The 10851-nt window shown below is 44.4% G+C and overlaps 1 long non-coding RNA gene and 1 pseudogene across 1 annotated transcript; one reads left to right on the top strand and one right to left on the bottom strand.

Moving 5' to 3' along the window:
- Positions 1-1714: 1714 nt before the first annotated feature.
- Positions 1715-1899, top strand: LOC148004857 (Nuclear RNase P; annotated as a pseudogene).
- Positions 1900-3737: 1838 nt separating this feature from the next.
- Positions 3738-9892, bottom strand: LOC120093815 (uncharacterized). The gene is made up of 2 exons (XR_015625722.1): positions 9752-9892; positions 3738-6380 (listed from the first exon to the last, which is right to left on the bottom strand). It is a non-coding gene; the product is annotated as an uncharacterized LOC120093815 (long non-coding RNA).
- Positions 9893-10851: the final 959 nt, after the last annotated feature.

Below are 10851 nucleotides of genomic sequence, written 5' to 3' on the forward strand. Positions count from 1 at the left end.
GTCCAACCTATATTACTATATAAAGTAGTTCTGTTGACTTCTATCATGATTGGTTTCCAAAGGCATAGAACATATCAGAATACATCATCAACTTAGGCATAAGAAAGTTTCCTAGTAATAGTAGAAACAACATAGAAACTTTCCTTATAATACTAATAAAACAAAATGGCAGGCTAGCCAGGTAACAGTTACCTAGGCATTAACATTCCATCTAGGCCTTACTATTTTACCGAGGCTTTAACAGGTTCCTCTTCCAAAGGACCTGGGTTTGATTCCTAGCACCCACATGGGAGCATACAACTGTCTATAACTACACACACACACACCACCCATACACATAGTAAATATTAAAACTTAAAGCAGATTCCCCAAACTGAACAGGGTGGTTCCCACCTATAACCTGAGTGCCCCTCAGAAGGAGCCGACCTGTAGAAGGTCAGCCTGGGGACGGTACACCCTCAGATCCCCACCCATCTATCTCACTTGGCACGAAGTGAGCAACCCTTTCTACTACATAATCCTGCTCATCGTGGTGTTTCTGCCTCACCGCAGCCTCAGGGCAGGGAGGCAAACTCCATGAACTGAATAAGCCCTTTGAAACTGTGAGCACAAACGAATCCACATTTGTGTCATCTTCAAATGTGTTGCCACAGCGATGAAAAGGTAACATATTTCACAGTCCCTTTTCACTCTGCATGCATGTATGAGTGTTAAAGCTGAGCTCAGGGGGGCTGGAGAGATGGCTCAGAGGTTAAGAGCACTGACTGCTCTTCCAGAGGTCCTGAGTTCAAATCCCAGCAACCACATGGTGGCTCACAACCATCTGTAATGGGATCTGATGCCCTCTTCTGGTGTGTCTGAAGACAGCTACAGTGTACTCATATACATAAAATAAATAATTCTAAATAAATACTGTTAAAAAAAAAAAAAGCTGAGCTCAGATGGCTCGAGAGATGGGTCAGAAATCACATGAACTGCCTGCTCTGACCGGAGTTAGGAAGACGTTGCTGGCTCCAGGAGGAATGAGGTATCCACCTGTCAGTTGGAGGGATTTTTGGTGGAAGACAGAGAGCTCCACCATCAGTTGCTTTCCTCCCTGTGAATCTGGGAGTCTGAGTCTTTAGATTCATTCTTGTTTTCAGTCTTGGAGCAACTATTTTGTGCCTCTCTATTCTGTTTGTTGTGTTGTTTGGTCTTGGATTGGATTGTGATGGAGGCCATGGGACAAACTATTAATCACCTTGATCTTATTATGACTCATTTTAAGGAAGTTAGGGCTAAGGTCCACTTATTAGAACTTAGAGTGACCCGCTTTTGATTTTGGATGGCCACCAGAGGGGAACCTTTCATCTCCCCATGGTGTCAGTAGGAGAAGATAAACTGTTTCAAAAGATCTTCCCGCTTTCCCTGTGCTAATGCTTCTTCAACAGGACTGGCCACAGGGTGACAAGGAACAACAGGAGCCAGCTGCAGCCCTGCCACCCTTCCTTCCAGCTTTAGGGTTGGAAAGATGGCTCAGAGGTTAAGAGAACTGGTTTCTCTTCCAGATGTCCCGAGTTCAATTCCCAGCAATCATTTTGTTAATTCATTTTTTTCTCTTCAGGAACTGTTTTACAGCTCATACAGGTTTATCCCTCTCCTCCCCCTCCCCCCATGCCAAGCACAGGCACAAAGCACGCAAGTACCCAGGGCTCCTAGAAAGGTGTAAGGTTGGGGCCTTCTGTGGCCCTAACCAGGCTCTCCCTGAGTTGGGAGTGAGTTTCCAGAGAGCAGGGCTCTACACTTGGACAGACTGGGCAGGAGAGGCTCCAAGTAGGCAGCTGTATCTGTCACCAGAGCTTGGAACAGATTCCTGTCACTTATTTTGTCAGTAAATGGCTATCCTTCTTGCCAGGACAAGTGCTCGCTCCCTGTCTGAACAGATGTGGTCTCTGAGTTGTAAAGAGGTCTTCCCTGACACTATCCTGCCACACTTAGCCACTGAGAAGTTAACAACCACTCCCTTCCACACACCTTAGAGCACTCAGTGCAGTCACCTACCCAAAGCTCTTCCAGGTTCTCTTCACCACAGATGGGTTCTAAGTTCCAGACCTACAGGGGAAACCAGATTGGGACTTAAACATGGTGGAAGGTAGGGAGTATCTCAGGATTTACCACCAGGCTCTTTTAGCAGGTCTCAACAATAGTTTGACCAAGGGTTAGATATGATACTAGGCAGGAAGTTGATGCAAGTCTGGCGGCATTTCTTGTACAGGTCATAAAGGCTATATGAGTGTAAGGCTATACACACACAAACCCTGAGAAAACAGAATTCTAGCAAGGTATCCCTGGCTTTCATCAATCAGTCAGCACCAGACATTAGGAAGAAATTACAGAAGCAATAAAGATTAAGAGAAAAGTCATTGAGGGATCTAGTGGAAGTTGCAGAGTGCAGATTAAGACAGGAAAGTCATTGAACTGAGATCTGGCTTGAGTCCTTCTAGCCAACAAAGCTTTGGATCCAGCAGAAAGGAAATGCCAAGTTTCAACAGATTGCTGGAGGAGGAATAGCTAAAGGGGTCTTGACTCAAACTCTAGGACCATGGAAATGGCCGGAGGCTTGTTTATCAAAGAAATGACCCAGTGGCAGCAGAATGGCCATCTTGCCTCCATATTATTGTAGCCACAAGCACTATTAATTAAAGATGCAGATAAATTAACTCATGACTACCCCCACCCCGTGCAATTCAAGGGGTACTCAAGCAGTCTTTTGATTGATAGCTTAGTAATGCCTGCATGATTCATTATCAGACTTTACTAATTGATGCTGGCTGAGTTATTTTCCAGCCGCCTGTTTCCCTGAACCCTGTGACTCTCCTACCCAATCCTGACTTAGACTGTCCCTTCTGTCACTGTAACAAGGTTCTGGCCCAGGAACACAGTACCCAGGCTGACTCGAGGGACTCTCCTCTGTTGGAGGCAGAGAGGACCTGGTTTCTGGATGGAAGCAGCTTCATCCATGAGGGTCAGAGGAGAGCAGGGACAGTGGTGACTACAGAAATGGAGGTAATCTCGATTCAGTCTTTTCCTCCAGGCACTTCAGCTCAAAGCATTAACACAGGCCCTCATCATGGGAAAAGGACTGGCTGTTAACATCTATAGAGACAGCCAGATATCTATTTACAACTGCTCATGTGTATGGAACCATTTACCAGGACTGAGGGTTCCTAAAAGCAAAAGGAAGAACTGTCAAAAATAAAGATGAAATTTTACAGTTCCTTAAAGCCCTCTGGCTATCAAAAAAATTGGTAATCATTTATTGCCCAGGACACCAAAATGCAACAATACCAATAGCTAGAGGTAACAACCAGGCTGACAAGGCTGCTAAGGACGTAGCCTTGAAGGAAACAGCTATCTCTGTATTGGCCACTCTCCTACCTCAACCACTCAGAGCAACTGATATATACAAACTTGCACCCCAGGTTACAAGCCCACCCCTTGCCTAATGACCCCCAAGGCAGGGGAGAACAGAAGCTTATGATGTGACTCCCAGCACCAGCCAATTATGTTAAAGGCCACAGTAGCTTTCCAATTAGATGCTTGCACACATACATCCTGCTTCCTGCTTACTATAAAGCCTTGCCCTGATAGACATTCAGGGCTCTCCCACTGAAAGACCCCCGAAGTGGTCTTTCACTCAAGTCTCGGGATGACGTGACCCCCCCCCCCCCCAAGAACTCACGAGAGACCAATCTTGATGCAATCAACAAGAGGTTTATGGATAGGGACCACAGAAACCAGCATGCTGGGGTTGAGACTCCTACCCACGCAAGGGTAGAGGAGTTTGACCTCGAATGGCTGGGAGAAGGGGCATTTAAAGGAAAAACATACCAAATCACAAGGAAGAACCTCCTGTTTCTCATGATTCTTTAATCCTGCTATTATCTGAACCAGCTGGTGCAATTTAGCTAGTTCCTAGAACAAAGTGGCTGAAATCAGCTGGTGTAATTACTCTTTCTGTGGTCAGCTAGTTCCTAGAACAGGCAGTTCCAGGGCCCAACTACTTTTCTTTCTTTTGGTTTCAACTTTTGTCTAGGGGGGCAATTTTAAATTTTTTCCTTTCATAACCACCAAAACTGTGCTCCATGATGGTGATACATGGGGGGTGGCGGTGGCGGTGCTAAGCTACATGGAATAGAATAAAGACCCTGCTATGAGTGGCATCAGATTGATTCCGATCTGGTTTTGGGAGATCACTAACATTTCCCCGGCACAACATTACTAGGCTTCACCAATAAGCCTCTCATAGATGCCAAGCCTCAACTCCTTTGCATGACCCCTTCAGTCCTGAGGCAGCACCTTCATCAGTGGCCTTCCCTAGCTTTTCACTGTGCCAAGCCTCAGCTATTCTTTGTGACTCCTTTATAATTTCCAAACCAGTACCACCTGAGTGACTCTCACACATTACCAAGTACAGCTGCAGCACAAGGTACAACCGTGGCTTCCTCTCGAACACAGCTTCTTTGTGCTCTCAGAAAACACTTTCCAGATTTCATCTCAGTGATGCTGGTCTCTTCTCAATCACTAATTCCTTAGTTCCAGCTAACCAGCATCAATTGCCCTCAGGAACGCCTTCTACTCTGGTATTCTGGACTCTAAAGCCAGAGCCACGTGGCCAAAGCTGCTGAGTTCTGCTGCTTGCTGGGGCTGGAACATGGCCACCTTGTTCTGTTACATTATTACCAGCTTTGTTTTCCAGCTCCTTCACTGCCTAAGCGTGGCTGTCCTGGAACTTGCTCTGTAGACTGACTTTGAACTCCCAGAGCTGCATGCCTGTCTCCTAAACACTGGGATTAAAGTGTGGGCCACCAAGCCTGGATTTAAGTTTTTCTTCACCTAGAATTTGCTGTCCCATGCTGGCCCTGAACTCAGAGGTCTGGACTCCTGGGTTAAAGCTGTGTGCTACTCTACCTGGACCTAAATTTGGCTGGGTGGGATCTTGCCCCAAGGACACCACTCCCTTAATTTAGTATCCTTGAGCACAGGATTCAGCTCCATTTCACTTCCTGGTGCCCCTTTAATACCATGTATTTTATATTTTCCCTTTCTAACCTTGCTACACTTGTTCAGAATGCTCTTCATGAGACTTGACCAGGGAACAGAGTCTCTGCTGGCTCTGTTTGAGACTTCTTGTCAATGAAATTAATCTGAATCTCTTTACCTTAGCCTTAAGCAAACTCTCCACATAAGGGCAAAAAGTAGCCATATTCTTCACCAAAATGCCACAAAAACCGTTTCTTGGCCACATATTGAAATTCTCCACCGAAATCTCTAGGGTCAGGTCTGCACAATTCAAATCACTTGCAGTAACAAAGCCTTCCATATTTCTGCTAGGATAGCCCATTAAACCCTATTTAAAGCACCCCAATGCATTCCAAATCCAGTTCCATTGAACCTTGAGACTAAATCTTTCAAACATCACTACTGAGAAATGAGTAAACCACACATAAATGGAAGATATCTATGTTTTAGTAAATGATGTTGCAAGTTTATCCACGTTCCAGGCATCTAAATGTCTCTGACTCGTGGCTGTAATCTGTTCCTGTAATTGTTGCAAGTCATAAGAAATATTTGTATCCTTCCAAACTCCTAGGAAATGAGCTTTAGTTTTACTCCAATTCTCTGATTCATTATAAGGTAAAGGAGTCACACAGATATAATGAAAACTAGAGTGACATCTGGAGGCAAGCCTGGTCTTAATAGAATCAACATCTTGTCCTAATTCTAAAATCACCTCTTCTAAGGCATTAATTCTTGCCACAGAAATATTTCTATGCATTTCATTAACAAAAGTAGCTGTCTGCATCTCTTTAACTAAAGCCGTAGTGGATACGGCAAAGGATGTTAGGATAGCAATCAATGCCGAAATTCCTAAAATTAAGGCGGCCACAAATCTCTTAGGTCTAATTAAGTCACTAATAGTTTCTAAAGCTTGTAATCCAGAATTATCAAACCAAGGATCAGAGTCCAAGTCTACTGTCAGCATAACATAAGCAGGTCGTTTTACAAGCAACATAACAGCAAATTCTTTATCCAATCCAGAGGAAACACAGACAAAATACAGGCTTCACAAGTTACACGATAAGACAAGAAAAATATTAATAGCAGTCATTTCAGAATGAGCAGATATTACGATATCCTTTGCTTCTTTAGTTAAATTCTTCAGCTGCATCAGAGTTGGGAACTTCCTCTTCTCTGCCATCTCCTCTAGGGAAAGTCCCTGTGAGGCTGCTTGGGTTTTTCACAGAGTCTGCTTTTGCCTGTGCCTTCCTCTTCTCGATAGCTGAACTCGGGGCCGGTCTGATGAGTCTGTCGGGCACCCAGATCGGGGAGTCTGTATCCTGTGGAAACACAGAAGCATAGCCTCATCCTGAGGCAATTAAAATATCGGGGCCCTTCCAGGCTTCCGAAAGTGAGTCCTTCCACAGAACCAGAGGTTCGGGAATTGTACTTCCCGTTTCACCATGTCTTGTCACAGGAGTTACTCCCTCCTCACTTGTGTTCAAATAATTTAGAACAAACAAAGCATGAGTTAATAAGTGGTGAGGAGAGAGATATGAATTAGCATTTTTTAATCTCTGTAATTGAGCTTTTAATGTCTGATGTGCTCTTTCCACAATTGCTTGTCCTTGAGGATTATATGGAATTTCAGTGCTATGTTCTATGCCCCATGTGGCCAAAAATTTCTTTAAGGATTTTGACACATAGGCTGGAGCATTGTCTGTCTTTAGCTTTCTGGGTCTTCCCATATAAGTGAAGCTATCACATAATGTTGAATAACATCTTTTACCGCTTCCCCTGTTCTTGTTGATGCATAAATCATATGTGAATATGTGTCTACAGTGACATGCACATAGGAAAGCCTTCCAAACTCAGGCATGTGAGTAACATCCATTTGCCATAACACTTGAGGCTTTAAGCCTCTGGGATTAACACCCATTTTCTATACTGCCCCCGCAGGGGGGCAGGTAGTACATCGGTTAACAATCTGCCGGGCCTATTCTCAAGCTATGCCAAAGATTCTTTTCAAAGCCACAGCATTCTGATGATGTAAATTATGGCTTTCCTTAGCCTGTTCCAAGGCCTTAAAGATTCTAGTACATGAATCTGCCAGCTCATTACCCTGAGCTAGGGGTCCAGGTAGTTTAGTATGTCCCCTTATGTGTCCCACATAGAACTTATACGTTCTACTCTGTATCAACTTTTGTAGTTTCATCAACAGGGGTAAAATAACTGAGTTTTCAGCTAGCAAGGCTGTCTCTATAGCTGGGAAAAGCCCAAGTATATATTTAGAATCTGTATAAAGATTAAAGGCTTTATTAAACTCTTCAAAGGCCATTATTATAGCAATTATTTCCACTTGCTGTGCTGATAGTCCCTGTAGGGAGGAAGAGGTTTGTTCTGTAGGCCAAGACTGTGACCAGTCTTTTCCTGCTAAGCAGGTTCTGTCTGCTCCCGTATCTAGGAGACCATTAAAAAGTTCTCCATTAATCCTTATTTTCTTAAAAGGCCTTTGTTTTCCTATGTCAGCTACCCAGGCCACCAAGTCTGAGGAACCAAATTGTCCCTGACCTCTCTCCGTCTTTATTTCAGGGTTAGGTAATCTTATGTAAGGTAGCAATAATAGTTGGGCTATGCATTGTCCCTTTCTTATTATACAGGTCTCCTTTCCAGCTTTAACCATGACCTTAATTTCCCCTGTGAAGTCAGCATCTATAACTCCAGGCAAGACCTCAAGCCCTACTTTGTAATTAGAGCTCCTTCCAATAAGAAAACCCGTACACCCTTCAGGCAACGTCCCTAGAACTGAAGTAGGGACCAGTGTGACACCATCTATATTAGATAGTATCACATCTTGATTAGCGGCCAAATCTAACCCTGCACTTCCTGGAGTTGCCCTTGGCAAATCATGAATAATAAACTCTGGTGCTTCTGGATTTAACCCAGCTTTTGCTTCTGTAAAGCAGCCCTCTCTTTGTGTGAGGCTGAGAGGATGCCCCCACCTAGTTTTTTGATTGTTCTGGGCATCTTCTATTTTTATACCACCCTTGTTAAACTTAGACTTGCGTTCATTCTTCCAGTGCCTTCCTCTTTGACACCCAGGGCAGAGTCCTGGTGCTTGCTTTCTATTGCTTTCTATTACTATTCTGTCTTCCTTGTTTTCCCTTCTTGCACTCTTTCCTTATATGTCCTGTTTCCCCACAGTCGAAGCATGTGGGTGGAGGTCTGTTTTCCACCTCCATATGTCTGTTTTACAAAGGCGCTGAACTGTTGACCTTTCATCGCTGCAGCACAGGCCATTTCCTGTACCACTGCTGGTGAGGCGTCCATACAGGCCTTTATATAGTCCTGAAGACTCCCTGATTTTCTTATAGGTCTGATCAAGTCCTGACACAATGAGTTGGCATTTTCCCATGTTAATTGTTTTAATAAAATGTCTGTCCCCTCACTGGGGGGCAGCATCCTACTTATTGTCTTCTCCAATCGTGAGACAAATGCCTGATAAGGCTCCTCGTTAGATTACCTTATCCCTGATAAGGTAGTTCCCTTGGTCCCAGGAGGAGGAATGGCCTGCCATGCCAAGATGGCATTAGCAGTAATTTCCTTCAATATTTGTTTTGGTATTGCCACCTGAGCATTAGGTGCTAGGAAGGACGCATTCCCAAGTAGCATATCCATGGTAACCTTAGGACCCTTCTTAGCATTAGCATACTTGTACACTGTATCTTTTGATCTTTCCTCATAATCCGTTCTCCAGAGGACATAGTCCCCTGGGGCCAATGTAGCTTTAGCCCTCTGGTGCCAATCATGCAGAGTCAACCATTGACTAGCCACCATGTCCACAATCTGTACTGTATAGGGGGCAGAAGCTCCCATCTGCTTAACAGCTGATTGTAATTCTTTTAGGGTCTTAAGAGGGAGAGGTTCCCACTCAGGCTCTTCATCCTCACTCATCACATTGTGTCCAAATGATGTATCACAGGGAAGGCAAAGGTAGCATCCCCTTCTTGCCTAGCCTGAGCAATGGCTCCCTGGAACCCTATAGGAGTAAGTAAACCTTTCTTCCTAGGAGCAGGCTTGGGCTTTGGCCTCCTCATGGACAGAGCTGTCCTGTCATGATGATGATCCCTATCCTCACAGGGCTCATACCTAGCAGCCTCCTCCTCCAAGTCTTCCTCATCTTCTGTATCTAAGATGTCATCCTCCTCATCCTTTTTTTATTGCTGTCATATGACTTGGAGGTGACAGGAGCCAAGGGTACAGCTTCACGGCTCAGTGAAGCTGTCTCCTCTACTAAAAATTCCAAATCTGTTTTGTTAGTTAAAATATCTCTGATTTGTAGCCAGAATGGATATGCTTGCTGAGGGATGGAGCCCTCCCCATTTTCTAAGATGTACTTCTTCATCTCTATCCTACTCTCTTCCAATCAGGGAGAGTGAGACTTCCATCCTCAGGGAACCAAGGTGAAACCTTCATAAGAAAGTCATAAAACTCCGAGGCTGTGTCACCAGAGACTTTCAGCCCCTGTTCCGCCAACATGAGTTTTAGGACTGATAAAAATAATCTTTTACCTTTTGAGCTGGACTTCACTTTGATTTCTCACCCTTAACCAACCAACCTTCGCTGGCAGGACTGCAGCCCGGGGGCAGTTCTCGGTGAGAGCCTATCCGTTCTCTGGGAAAAAAGAAGAATGGGGGGAAGAAAGAATTACCTGTCCAAGGGTCCCTGTTTGGGGCCACTTGCCGCAGACCACCCAGGGGAGTGTATCAGCAGAGGAACCAAGGTTTGGATTACAGGTAGAGAACGGATTCGGCATGACAGACAGACACAAACTCCAGGTGTGCGCTGCTGCAAAAAGTTTACTTCTTGGCATATATTTAAGCAGTTAGAACAGGTGCGTCATAATTGGCAATCATCCAGCTCTTATTCATCACCCCACCAAATGTCCCCTTGCAAAGAGAAAAGCTGAATGTATAGTCCAGGAAACAATTCTCAGCCGCAGACAATAGTTGAGAAGACTGCAGTTATACTGCCAGACTTGTGGGCACCAGATATGCATTCAACATTTACCTTTATTTTAATAAAGTTTAAACTCTATATTTATGGCTACTCAGAATAATATGGAAACTTTTGTAACCATTCTATAATTTCCTTCATTTCTTGCTCAATGTTAGTTTCTCTTTTCCTTCTAGTTAACTCTTGATAAGTTTGCTCAACTTGTTGGAACTTATCCACGGTCTTTCTAAAAGAGTCACTACTATTCTGAATCATGCTAAACAAAACTTTCCCAAAATGGGGGAAAGGCTTTTCTGGAACAGTCATGCTCTTAGTAGCTGCAATTGATTTCTCTCCTATTTGCTGGGAACTAATGGGTACAGCAGTTGAGCTCATCACAGCCGTTGAGTTCATCAGGATCATGGTGGTGTGAGAGGTTTCCGTCTCTGAACTTTCAGTTCCTGAAATGTCTAAAGGTACATGACCATCTTCCCACACTACTATGTTCTTAAAATCAGATATTGTTGACAGGCTTAAAGTTGCTAAGATCACCAAGGCTTGAACACAGAAGGCACCTCCACCGAAAGCGTAGACCCTGGTCATCATCTATTTGTAGGGAGACTCCAGGGACCTCCAGGAGGCCAAGCCATTCCAGGCACCTGCCTCTGGTCTGGATAGAAACGAAGCACAAGAGCTTCATGTCACACAGACTCCACTGGAGTGGGTATGACAGTATACACCTTTAATCCAAGAGCTTTCTCCTTGAACATTGTAAACAGGATTGAGTAAGGTCAACCATAGGTCAAGAGGCAAAGC

The sequence above is a fragment of the Rattus norvegicus genome, chromosome 7 (genome assembly GCF_021556685.1).
Source record: "Rattus norvegicus strain SHRSP/BbbUtx chromosome 7, alternate assembly SHRSP_T2T, whole genome shotgun sequence".
In the NCBI taxonomy this organism is placed as follows: Eukaryota; Metazoa; Chordata; class Mammalia; order Rodentia; family Muridae; genus Rattus; species Rattus norvegicus.